General features: G+C 43.6%; 1 protein-coding gene across 7 annotated transcripts in view; it reads left to right on the top strand.

The window, feature by feature from the left end:
* Positions 1–13,693, top strand: part of SYT1 (synaptotagmin 1) — a 482,297-nt gene that overhangs the window by 115,868 nt on the left and 352,736 nt on the right. The gene's annotated exons all lie outside the window — the stretch shown is intronic.

Raw genomic sequence — 13,693 nt, 5'->3', positions numbered from 1 at the left:
AGTCTGGCATGAATTCCTGTATGGAAAATATCGCATAATTATAGTGAGAGATGTATATGCAGCTTTATGTTTAGAATGCAGGCTCATCCATATGGCCACTCAGACATGTTCTATCTTTAACAGCATAAGGAGGCTGGCTAGATTATTTTAAATTCCCAGACATTTTCCTCTGCTCAGTTCCTGTGATTCAGCTACTCCAGTTACAAAGGTTTCTTTCTCTTTTATTATGAATAACACAAGGCAGCCAGTATACAAGGCAGCCAGGGGTTTTTGTTTTTATTTTTGTTTGTTTGTTTTCATCATCACTTCCATCCTCTTCTTCAGCCTGCCTATTTCACAGTTCACTTACTAGTTGAGTACTGGAGGGTCTTCCAGAACCAAAACTTACTAGGATCAAAAACAAATGCGGGGGGGGGGGGGGGAAATAGCACTGAATGGAGACGTATAAGAGTGTTGGACAGACTGGCTTGAATAAAATAAGCAGTGGTCCAAACCTTTACCCATCCCTAAACCTAAATGTGAAGCAAACACTTTGAAGGTTTGAAAAAGTTCAGAACCTCATTTACTTACCTGTTGCAGTGGATCTTTTGGGGGTGGGAGAGGGCTTTCTCCTGTCCCTGAAGAGGCGTACTTCCTTCTCCGTGGGACTGGTATCAGCAAGACCCACCAATCCTTCTGGGCTTTGGATACAGTATTTTTAAATGCAAATGTACCGTATCACCAGTCTTCTGTATAACTTGTGCCCCATTGTGTTCCTCTGAGTTTGTAAAATCCCCAGAACAAGTGTGAATCCCTTTCCCAAGGTTAGCAGGAAGGGAGGGAGCGATCTAATGTGCTCTGGAATTTTACTATCCATCACTGCTTTCCAGGAAGTTTCGGAGTACCTTTCCATTTTGAAATATAGTTCAATAGAACTGAGTTCCACATGGTGCCTACCTACTGCATCCAGGTGGGGATGGGGAAAGCTGTCTACCTGACTGTCCTCTAAAGAGGAAACCTGCTTCCTGGCAAGGTAGCATGGACCAGTTGAGCCATTTCTCTCAGCTAAAGGGGATCTGCTAGATGAAGGCTGGTTAGATGAGAGGTATTCTTTACTGGGGAGGGTGATGCTGGGAGCCTATGGTTAGGACAGCTGAGAGAGAGATTTTGAATAAACATCTATAATTTCAGGTGCTTATCTAAACCTTTGAGGTTTGTCCACCACTAATGTATGTTATGTGCTCCCACCACCCATAATACGATCTCTTGCAGGAGCATTTTGTTCAGTTAGTGACTTGGCCAGCCATGCCCTGATGAACAGTTAACGTGAGTGCAGAGATGCAGTAATGCACAACATTAAGTCACTAAGATCAATTCAAAGTGCTTGACTTGTAATGTTACCACTTTACTTTCCTGCCATTGCTTTTGCAGCATGCTGAACATACTACTACCATTACCAGGGGAGAAAGGGCTTTTACAGCCTACATGACCAGGAGGAATTCTTTTTGATGCAATTTTTGCCCCTTCTGAACCTCTGCAGCAAATGCCCAAGAAAAAGCTTCAACTCTTGCTAAACTCGTGTTTAGCAGCTGCCTCTTGGCAAAGAGCCTCAAGTTTATCTGTGAAATTCTGCTGGGGATATATGGATATTTTTGGCTTTGATTTGTATCTTATGCAGAACATCATAAAGTAAAGACTTGTAATGGGCGGATAGTGTTGGCCTAAACTACTCCACTCTCCGAACAAAGAAAGCTGTAGCTCACGAAAGCTTATGCTCAAATAAATTGGTTAGTCTTTAAGGTGCCACAAGTCCTCCTTTTCTTTTTGCGGATACAGACTAACACGGCTCATACTCTGAAACGCTCTGAACAGATGTTGATGTTATGGGAGGAAGAGTTAAACTGGCTCTGAATTTTTATGGCAGGTGACTTATTTCCCTACTTAGATATAAGAGAAGTGGGAGTAACTCTCAAGAGAGATGGAGGATCTAGGGTGGAGGAACTAAGAAGTCTTGGGATAGCAGTCTCTTGGAGCAGTCAAGCCTGGGAAGAAGGCTTGAATTGAACTTTATTTTTAATTCAGTTTTTTTGTTAGCAAAGCTAGACTCCAAGAAGGGGGTGAGGATACTTTTTCTACCCGATGTGCAGACTTAATTATAGAGTGGGTTCAGAAAGGTGCTGCTCACACACTCCTGTTGACATCAGTGGTGATGTCACTCACGCTTAGGGAAGAAAGGGCCCTAACTCATTTGGGTCTGCTCTCCCTTTGCACTCATCTGTTCAATTCCCATTGATGCTAGTGGGACTTTTCAATATGTATTGACAGGAGAATTAGATTTCCTTTTTTCTTCTGTCACTTGGTATTTATGTAGCTGGAGAGCTTGACTGCTTCGCCGAGAAAACTGCTGTTTTGCCGATAGAACTAAGTGTAGCGCCCCTCTCCATCTGGTTACCTCCTTTAATGCCAGTCCGCTTACAGGTTTTGATGGACAGGTCTGGGTTCTTTTGGATCCTGCCACCCACTCAGCAGGGTGTATCCTTTTTCTTTTTCTTTTTTCTTTTTTTTAATTATTTGGCGGTGCCTCCACCCCCCTCGCTCTTCCTGGCAGGGTCACTAGGGCAGCTTGAGCAGAAAATTCTAACTACAGAGTAATCCCCACTTACTTGCCAGCTAGTTGGAGACTTCCAAGAAATAACACAAACACAAAAATATATTCAACACAATAATTATATTAAACAGGAGACAAATACAACAAAACAGGGTAAAACACTATTTTTAGGGTCACCGGTGCCCACGCTGCAAATACTCGTGACTTGATGTAGCAAATTAGTGTGCCGTTGGTATGCCTACGTTGCTGTGGCCCTTGATGACCTATAACCACAAAATTCTTCTCTGCAGTGGTTTAGCAATGTGGCTGACTGGGTTCAGTACAGCCCAAAGGACTCACAAGTGGGAGAAGGTGGTAAATCCCTCCACAGGTGTAATATGCATCAGGTTACAAAATCCTCAAACCCTTACTCCCTGGCTTGAGGACACAGTTCAGGGAGCAGGGGGTACCTAAAACAAATTCCCTGACTGACTGACTAAAAGATGGTGCACTCACAAACTCCATGAACAATCCTCAGGTTCAAAGATGACTCTGGACTCCTCAGTCGCTGCAGAGGGGCTGCTCTCTGCTGGCAGGGATCCTCCTCAGGCAGGAGTCAGGTTGCGTCAGTCCCAGGATTTCCCCTCACCACAAAGGGGTGCAGTGCTCAAGGTGTACGCTACACAACTACACTAACATCCAAACGGTAGCCTCCTAGCCCAGCCTCCAGTCACACTCAGCAGGCAGCTTCCCTGGCCTAGCAGACAGAGCAGAGCTGACCATGTGGTGACTGGTCTCACCTAGGGAGCTGGATGGTGAACTCAGCCTGGCTGGGGAAGTTTTCCAGCAAACGCTACAAATTGGGAATCATCAGTGGGGAAGGAAAAACCCAGCTGAGGGATCTGCTGTCAGGTCCCTAGAGGCCTGTTCTCGGGGGAAACCTGCATGCAGGTCTGAGACTCACCAGCTCCCCACACAGCCAGTTCTGCCCTTTCCCTCGCTGGCTCCAGACTGACTCCAAAATGTCTTCTCCTTGGGAGGGCCTCTCACTCCCCATTGGTTGCTGGGTGGACTCAGAGTCTGCCTTGGTTCCCCTTCCCTACGAGGGTCAGTGTGCCACTCCCTGAGCTGCCAGCAGGACAGAGTCCCAGGAATCTATGTAATCTCCTCAGGGGTTACATAAGTTTAAAGGAAAAATCAAATGGGGTTGACATAGGGGAGGCTGTTTTTTCTTTTTTACTTCAGTGTATTCCTGCATATCTCTCTCCCTATAATTATCATTTTAACTCCATGCTTTTTCATACCCATGCTTTCCTTTGTCCTTGCCCATCACCTTGAATTTCTTCCTAGATACTAACTGTACTTCTTCTGATGCACTGACTTCATTTTAACTTCATTGTTCAGTCAGGACATGCTAGTGTTAATCGATTACATGGCTAGGGCCAGCAACCCCTAACCGCCAGTCAAGAGGTGACTGCTAGATTGAACACATCTTTCCTTGAACACCTAATATCACATAGCATCACTGCAATATCAATGCTAGCCTTGGGAATAGACATAGATTAAAATTATGTAACCCTTCTGCCATGGACTGTCTGCAGCAAAAAGGGCTGTGTTCAAATATCTAGGGGTTCCTCTTGAAATTTACAAATGCCACTGGTGCAAGTCCCAACCCAGAAACCCGGGAGAAACTAAATACCTTCCCTGGCCGGCCTTAACAAGCACTGCTTCCTCTCTTGCAAACACAATCTGTATATAACACAGAGAACTTTTATTAAGGGGGAAACAACCACAGCATTAATTTGGGAAAACAAAACAACACTAAATTTAAAGTATGTTTGTACAAATTGTAAGTAAAATGCTCACCTTGGGCAATACTTCTTTGCTTCAGTCTCTTGGTGTGCTGGTTTCAACCTTGGATCGACAAACAGTCCTGGTTTGTTGTCAGTGGTTAGTGAAGGCCCAGAGCCCAGGAGTGCACTCAGGCAGGTCCATCTCAAGCCCCTGTAGTGGGGGAAGAAGGTCTGCCTGGCTTCCATGAAGAGACACTGTCTCTGCCGGTAGCCATGATGCCATCTCTGTGTTGTGCTGATGCCTCTAGCTGCACAACTGTCTTACGTGCTGTCGCTCCTAACCACCTCTGTATCACTGTCACTGCACCACTCTCTCCACACCTCGCCCTGAGCATCTGTCACCTCTAGTCACCATTCCAGGTCTAGGTCTTCCAGCTCCTAACTCGGCTGTAGTGATCACAGCTCTTAGGGTTGCTGGTAGGTGCTGGATCCAGCTCCTTACCAATGGTCATTCAGCTCTGTCATTGCACTTGGAGGGAGTTCAGTAGTAATGTATATACGACAACTGAGTAGAGCCCTTGCTACTAGGGATTCACTCCTCCCGACGAGGTAGGAGTCCGTCTTTCTAATTTCCATTACTCAGCAGTTTTGTTTAGGGCATATCTTCACTCAGGTCATATCAAGTACAGTTGTATTGTCCTTTTGTCACATAATAAGAATATTATTATTTCTTTGTGTTATTGTAGCACCTAGGAACCCCAGTCATGGATCAGGACCCCACTTTTAAGAATTTTAACCAAAATGCTCCCACTGGGATGGAAAGTAAGAGACATGCAAATAAGGCCTGCTCATTCTGGCTCAGCCTGTCATTCATCAATAGAAGGCAGCAGAGAGCTTGTTCCCTGGAGCTGCCAAATGTTTCCATTTATTATCCTGCTGCTACTGTTGCTCTGTTGTGCAAGAGTGTTAAAGTTGTGTTCTTTACTGATTTCAGATAATTAAAAGTGACAATGAAGCTACTGACAAGCTTTGTGCTAAATTTCACTTCCCCAACCAGTTAGTCCATTCTGTGAATCATAATACTCATCATAAACTGCGTCTATGACGTAGATGTGTATGGGTCTATCTGTATGTGGAGAGAGACAGAGAACACAGAAACATAGCACTAGAGCTTTACAATTACGTTTATCCTGTGGGAAAGTAGTTTCTGTATTTTTGGGGTGGAGGGGACAGTTATTTTTATTTTAAAGAACCTCAGCGTTCAGTGTCTTGCAGAACATCCTCTGTAGGAACTGTGAAATCTTGAGGTTCAGAGCTCTGTGTGTGTGTGTGTGTGTGTGTGTGTGTGTGTGTGTGTGTGTGTGTGAGTGAGAGAGATTTATATAGTTATTCAAATGTATGCTCCATATGAGTACCCATGCCTAGCTCTGACCACCCTTCACAAACTCTTAAAAATACAGATCGTGCCAAGTACAGACAGATAATAGTACCCTGGCAGCAACATAAATATAACAAAAGCTTAATAAATCCCATCAAGAAAACCACAGCCAAAATCTTCCTCCATTCTTTGCATGATTTATATGGCTTTAAAACAGCAGTCTGTAACTGTCTACTGTAACACAAACTTGCACTGCAGAAAGACAAAAGAATCTTGGACTTCTATGCGCCGAGTAATGGATAGCAATACTAAAGGTCAAACATCATGATGTCAGCTGCACTTTCAGACTCTGATTGTATTAATCAAAAGTAACATAATAAGCAGTCTAATATTGCATTCTTCATCCCTGTATACTGTAGCATTATTGCAGACCTTTAACTATTTTATGCAAAACTAACCCAAGAACCAACAATATAACAACCTATCTGCTGAGAAAGAAAAGACTGATGTACTGAATAACTGCTACCTTGTGGTGTTTAAATACATAGGAAGTAAAATGTTTGCTGCAGCCTCTTATGTTACAAATCATAGCTTTTCTTTTCACTTTTTAGGTGGATTTTCTTGTAAAACCAATAAACTGGACAAAGCAAGATGCAGCATATTGGAGTACACTTTTTGTCATAAAATGTCTAATCTCATAAAAGTGAGAGAGTACTGGCACAGGCTAAGGCCAGAAATCATGTAGCTAACTGCTATATGAATTTCCTCACACCGTTCTGCCAATTTTGAGCTCAGTTCATACTGGTAAAACTGCTATTTCAATCCTACCCACTCTTGGGCAGAAACTCAGCCACATTCAACTATCCAAAGGGTTTGAATTGTGGACAGATATGTACTAGTTTTTTTGTTTTTTGTTTTTTTTTTACTTTTTTTTACTTTTTACCAAGCTCTAGTGTTGTGCCAGGTCTTGAGAAAGGACCATGCCTTGCCGTACATGTCCTTTTTATAACTAATGTATAGCTTTATACTGTATAACTACAAACCCAGGAGTCGGTACTGGGACCAGTACTGTTCAACATATTCATAAATGATCTGGAAAAAGGGGTAAACAGCGAGGTAGCAAAACTACTCAAAATAGTTAAATCCAAAGCAGATTGCGAAGAATTACAAAGGGACCTTACAAAACTGGGTGACTGGGCAACAAAAGGGAAGATGAAATTCAATGTTGATAAATGCAAAGTAAAGCACATTAGAAAAGATAATCCCAACTGGACGTATAAAATGATGGAAAGAGATCTTGAAGTCATTGTGGATAGTTCTCTGAAAACATCCACTCAATGTGCAGCGGCAGTCAAAAAAGCTAACAATGTTGGGAATCATTAGGAAAATGATAGATAATGAGACAGAAAATATCATATTGCCTCTATATAAATCTATGGTATGCCCACATCTTGAATACTGCATGCAGATCTCAGCATCCCATCTCAAAAAAAAATATATTGGAAAAGGTACAGAAAAGGGGGAAAAAAAATTATGGGTATGGAACAGCTTCCATATGAGGAGAGATTAGTAAGACTGGGACCTTTCAGCTTGGAAAAGAGACAACTAAGAGGGGATATAATAGAGGTCTATACAATCATGACTGGTGTGGAGAAAGTAATAAGGAAGTGTTATTCACTCCTTCTCATAACACAAGAACTAGGGGTCACCCAATGAAATTAATAGGCAGCAGGTTTAAAACAAACAAAAGGAAGTATTTCTTCATTCATAGGTTGACTGTACATTGTAACTCTTGGCCTTCACAACCTTCTCTGGCAAAGACTATAACAGGGTTCAAAAAAGAACTTAGATAAACTTATGTAGGATAGGTCCATAAAGGGCTATTAGCCAGGATGGGCAGGGATGGTGTCCCTAGCCTCTGTTTGCCAGAAGCGGGGAATGGGCGATGGGATTACCTGTTCTGTTCATTCCCTTTGAAGCACCTGGCATTGGCCACTGTTGGAAGACAGGATACTGTGCTAGATGGTTCTTTGGTCTGACCCAGTATGGCTGTTCTTATGTTTTTAAGTACAATACCAACTATTTAGGACAAGGTTCTACCACCCCTGACTATGTTGAGTAGCACCTTACTTCACAAGTAGCCCACTGGTTTTAGTGGGAATAATCATGGATTAAGATGCTATTCAACATGAGAAAATGGCAGAATCTACCCCATAAGGTCCTAGTCTTAAAAACCCTTAAACAACTAGTTCTTGTCAGCAGCTAATGAACTCACTCATCGGCAACAAGTAGAAATAAATCTGAATGTAGTTAAAGTTACAGCATAGTGTTCATTAACTTTAGCAAGAGTTGATTTTGAAGGAAAATGTTGCTGTCATCCAATGTGTTAAATAAGCAATCATACCTTTTACCTATGGTTTTCAAAAGGAGGCTGGATAACCATCTGTCTTGGATGGTTTAGACCCAAAAAATCCTGCATCTTGGCCTGGGGTTAGACTAGATGACCCTTTATGCTGGCTCCCAGCCCTTGTAGCTGCTGGCTTGCCAATCCTCAGGCCAGGCATCAGGCCTGTTCCACCAGCCCCAATCTATTTCTCTTGATTGGAGCTGGCTGAGCAGGGGCTAATTACGTGCTTTTGCACCAGCACCATGCTACAAACTGTAATAAGAAATTTCTTATCGGGTATATGAATCATATATACTTTCATAGAAGCTGAGAAATTTAAAGACACATTTTGAAGGGGTTCTTGTATTTCTTTATTTGTTTTGTGCTAGAGGCCTTTATAGGGGTTCAGGCCTGATTATGCTAGGCACTGTACACACACATAATGGAAAAGACAGTTCCCACCTCAAAGACATATTTATTTAGCACTAATTTGTTTGTGCTCACTGAATTCAATACTGCAGCAGCTCTCCTCTGTACTGCCCATTACTTGTCTAAAACATCACTCGGATGTGGAATATTACATCTATAAAAATTTTGATCTTTTGATGGGGGTAGTCAGCTTACGCATGATGAAATACAAAGAGTAATATGATGTGATGGGTGAACAGGTTTGGATAAAATAACTCACAACCTAATTCCTTGACCAAATCTTTCACTAAATAATTTTTTGAGATTTAGTGGGGGATTAAAAGCATTTTTGTTTTTTGGGTTTTTTTGCCAATACTTTTTAATTTAGCTATCTCATTTGATTATTAGCTTTGGCTAAGAATGAAAGTTTGAAGTTTCAAAATATTCTTAGAAAATCTGTTCTTAGGAAATTTCCAGTTCTCTTGACTTAAAGGTTAATATTCTATAGTTTTGTTCAGCATCTCAACTTTCAGTGTTCATCCAAACAGAACCACTGATGTCTCTGAGCTTCACCTTTCACTAATACTGTGTGTTCACTTTGTCATACTGTGTGTGACTCTCCACTGCCTTAAACCTTGCATGATCACACTGGAGCAACAACTGAGTGAAACACTCCCATTTGGATTTGCTACTATTTTATAACTGTCTGGCAAAGTTACTTTCGCTTGGTCAAGGTACATGGCAATGAAGAATCAGTCCCATTGTGTCTGGGTAGGTTCTGCATTATCCTGGATGAGCTAGGGATATAAAGGTATGAAATATTCAACCAAAACCCCTTTTCTCAGGCTATGTGGGTGGTAGTTAAACTTCTCATGGCACATTTCAAACAGAATTGTCTGGTAGTGTCCACCCCTTGTTCTACTGAACACACTCAGATTCTCTACTCCCAAAGGAATAGTACATACTGGCTTACTAGTTTTAACCCAGGATCACTATTTCACTTAACACATAGTACTCAAATATATTTAAAGTGAAAACAAGAATAAATTTATTATCAAAGACCAGAGATTCAAATGATAGCACGTAAGAATATTGGAAATAAATGGTTACGTATAAAACAAAATCATAACATGCTTTCTAGAGCTGAAACTTAATTTACAAGATATGCCCCTGTCTACTACAGCATAGCTTACCCCAAATCCTTTTCCCACCAGTTTCACCTAGGATGGCTGAGATTTTTTTTTCCCCATAAGATAAAGCCTGCTGGCAACTTGTCTTCTCAGACCAAAGGATACCTGGGGCGGGGGAAGTTCATCAACATCCTAGATAGACCAGACCTTTCGATCTTCGCCTGAAGACAGGGTCACCCCACACTGTTAATTTTCTTTTGGAGTCCCATTTCCCCGTCCCCCCCCCCAGCTCTTCATTAGTATTTGACTTGGTACGGTAATAGACTTCTGTTATAAGATACACACTACACAATGATTAAGTAAGGAGATAAGTGTCTCCCACCTCCCGTCTGGAGAAGTTTGTCTCAAGGAATGCACGCGCCCTTTAAATACAAGGCCTTAAGAACATAATTTTCAACATATCTTCTTACACGTTATTCACATAAACATCTTGCAGTTATCATGATGACCAGTGTGGTGCAGGCTTTCATTAGAGACCTTAAGTGATATTCTTTGAGAGATTAGGATATAGACACCAGACCCAGGGGATTCCTGTAACACTGATTTACCCCTGTGCCCTCTGTCAGTTGGCACAATGAGGGTTACAGGTGGATTCTGTTTTAATAGCTTTGCTTGCATGAGTCAGTATTATTCAGCTGGAGTAAGGGCTGAAGGAATGGGCTATCTGAAGTGGAGCAGGAAGCTGAGCCGAGATTAAACCCTTGCTCACCACAGACTGAGCAGTGCCTATACATCCAATCACAGCTTTCTGTACAGCCCGCTTCCTATCAGGGGAATGACAAAGAACCACGGAGAAGAATAATTCAATGACTGTGTGAAGTGTGTGCCACTGTCTTCAGTGGAGAATATTTTTTGAAATATTAATCAAAAGGAATAAAAAAGGTGTTTAATGATCTGAAACTCAAAAAAGAGTCCTACAAAAAAGTGGAAACTAAGTCAAATTACAAAGTATGAATATAAACAAATAACACAAGTATGTAGGGACAAAATTAGAAAGGCCAAGGCACAAAATGAAATTAAACTAGCTAGAGACATAAAAGGTAACACGACAACATTCAACAAATACATTAGAAGCAAGAGGAAGACCAAGGACAGAGTAGGTCCATTCCTCAAGGAGGGAAGAAAAACAATAACAGAAAATGTGGAAATGGCGAAAGTGCTAAATGCAGTGGTGAGCTGGAGCCGGTTCCCACCAGTCGCTAGAACCAGTTGTTAAATTTAGAAGCCCTTTTAGAACTGGTTGTTTCGCAAGGGACAACCGGTTCTAAAAGGGTTTCTAAATTTAACCGGCCAAAATTGGCTCCTTAGGTGCTGACTCCATGGGTGCTCTAGCCCTGGAGCACCCAAGGGGAAAATTTGGTGGGTGCAGAGCACCCACTGACAGCTCCCCTCCCTGCCCCACCCCCAGGCCCGGCCCCTGCCCCAGCTCACCGCTCCGCCTCCGCCTCTTCCCCTGAACGCACTACCCCGCTCTGCTTCTCCGCCCTCCACCCCAGGCTTCCCACGAATCAGCTGTTAGCGCGGGAAGCTGGGGCAGGCAGAGAAGCAGGCCACGGCTTCCCACTCAGGCCCAGGGAGGCAGAGGTGAGCTGGGGCGGGGGATGTAAGGAGGGTCGCCCATGCCACAGCAGGTAACCGGGGGGAGGGGTGTGCGGGGAACCGCTCCCCGCCCCAGCTCACCTCCACCACCCTCGGCCTGAGCGGGAAGCCGCCGCCTGCTTCTCAGCCCTCCCCAGCTTCCTGCCGAACAGCTGATTCACGGGAAGTCGGGGGGGCGGAGAAGCAGAGCGGGGCGGTGCATTCAGGGGGGGAGGAGGAGGAGTGGAGGTGAGCTGGGGCCAGGCACGGGACAGGGAGCTGTTGGTGGGTACTCTGCACCCACCAAATTTTCCCCGTGGGTGCTCCAGCCCCGGAGCACCCAGGGAGTCGGTGCCTAAGGCGCCACTTTTGATGTGATCAGTGGGGGAGCAGCCACTCTCCCTGCTCCCCCCAGCTATGCTCCCCTGCTCCTAGGAGCCAGAGGGACCTGCCGGATGCTTCCTAGGAGCTGCCCCAGGTAAGCACCTCTGGGACTCCCCACCTTGCCCCATGGCAGGTGCCTCTGGCTCTTAGGGATGGGGTGGGCACCCACTACGGTGGCCCACGAGACCCTCCTGCCTGGTTCTGGGGGCAGTCAGGGGACAGGGGAGGGGGGTGGCTGGGGCTGGGGTGGGAGGTGTCAAGGAACGCGGAGGGGTTGGATGGGGCAGGAGTCTCGGGGGGCGGGGGTGGGCAACGACCCCCTCATGGGGTGAGGAGGGAACCCATTGTTAAGATTTTGGTAGCTCATCACTGGCTAAATGACTTTTTTGTTTGTTTTCATTTAAAAGATTAGTAGTGATTGGACATCTAACATAGTGAATGCCAGTGAAAATGAGGTAAAGAACAAGTTAAAAATTACTTAGATGTCTTCAAGTTACCAGGGCCTGATGAAATACATCCTAGAATACTCAAGGAGCTGACTGAGGAGATATCTGAGCCATTAGCAATTTATTTTCGAAAAGTCATGGAAGACAGGAGAGTTTCCATAGGACTGGAAAAGGGCAAATATAGTGCCCATCTATAAAAAAGGGAAATAAGAACAACCTGGAGAATTACAGACCAGTCATCTTAACTTCAGTATTTGGAAAGATAATAGGGCAAATAATTAAGCAATCAATTTGCAAACACCTACAAGATAAGGTGATAAGTAACAGCCTGGATTTGTCCAGAACAAATCATGTCAAACCAACCTGATAGATCTCTTTGACAGGTAACAAGCCTTGTGGATAGGGGAGCAGCAGTAGATCTGGTATACCTTGACTTTAGTAAGGCTTTTGACACTGTCTTGCATGACCTTGAACTAGGGAAATACAAACTACTATAAGGTGGGTGCATAATTGATTGGGAAATCATTCCCAGAGAGTAGTTATCAGTGGTTCACAGTCAAACTGGGAAGACCATATCAAGTGGGGTCCCACAGGGATCAGGTCTCAGTCCAGTTCTGTTCACTATCTTCCTCAATTATTTAGATAATGGCATAGAGAGTACACTTATAAAGTTTGCAGAAGATACCAAGGGAGGAGGGGTTGCAAGTGATTTGGAGGATAGAATTAAAATTCAAAATGATCTAGACAAACTGAAGAAATGGTCTGAAGTAAATAGGATGAAATTCAATAAGGACAAATGCAAAGTATTCCACTTAGGAAGGAACAATCAGTTGCACACATAATGGGAAATGACTGGCTAGGAAGGAGTACTGTGGAAAGGGATCTGGGGGTCATAATGGATCACAAGCTAAATACGAGTCAATGGTGTAATGCTGTTGCATAAAAAAAGGAAACATCATTCTAGGAGGTATTAGCAGGAGAGCTTTAACCCAGACACAACAAGTAATTGTTCCGCTCTACTCCGCATTGATTAGGCCTCAACTGGAGTATTGCGTCCAGTTCTGGGCACCACATTTCAGGAAAGATGTGGACAAATTGGAGAAAAAACAAAAATTATTAAAGTTCTAGAAAACATGACCTGTGAGGGAAGATTGAAAAAATTGGGTTTGTCTGGAGAAGAGAAGACTGAGAGGGGACATGGTAACCGTTTTCAAGTACATAAAAGGTTGTTACAAGGAGGAGGGAGAAAAATTGTTCTCCTTAACCTCTAAAGATAGGACAAGAAGCAATGGGCTTAAATTGAAGCAAGAGAGATTTAGATTGGACATTAAGAAAAACTTCCTAACTGTCAGGGTGGTTAAGCCATGGAATAAATTGCCTAGGGAGGTTATGGAATCTCCATCATTGGAGATTTTTAAGAGCAGATTAGACAAACCTCTGTCTGGGATGGTCTAGATCAGTGGTTCTCAAAGCCGGTCTTCCACTTGTTCAGGGAAAGCCCCTGGCAGGCCGGACCAGTTTGTTTACCGGCTGTGTCCGCAGCTTCGGCCGATCGCAGCTCCCA

Source organism: Chelonia mydas, chromosome 1, assembly GCF_015237465.2.
Source record: "Chelonia mydas isolate rCheMyd1 chromosome 1, rCheMyd1.pri.v2, whole genome shotgun sequence".
Classification (NCBI taxonomy): Eukaryota; Metazoa; Chordata; order Testudines; family Cheloniidae; genus Chelonia; species Chelonia mydas.
Note: the sequence above shows the minus strand (reverse complement) of the source record. Positions and strands in the feature narration are given on the sequence as shown.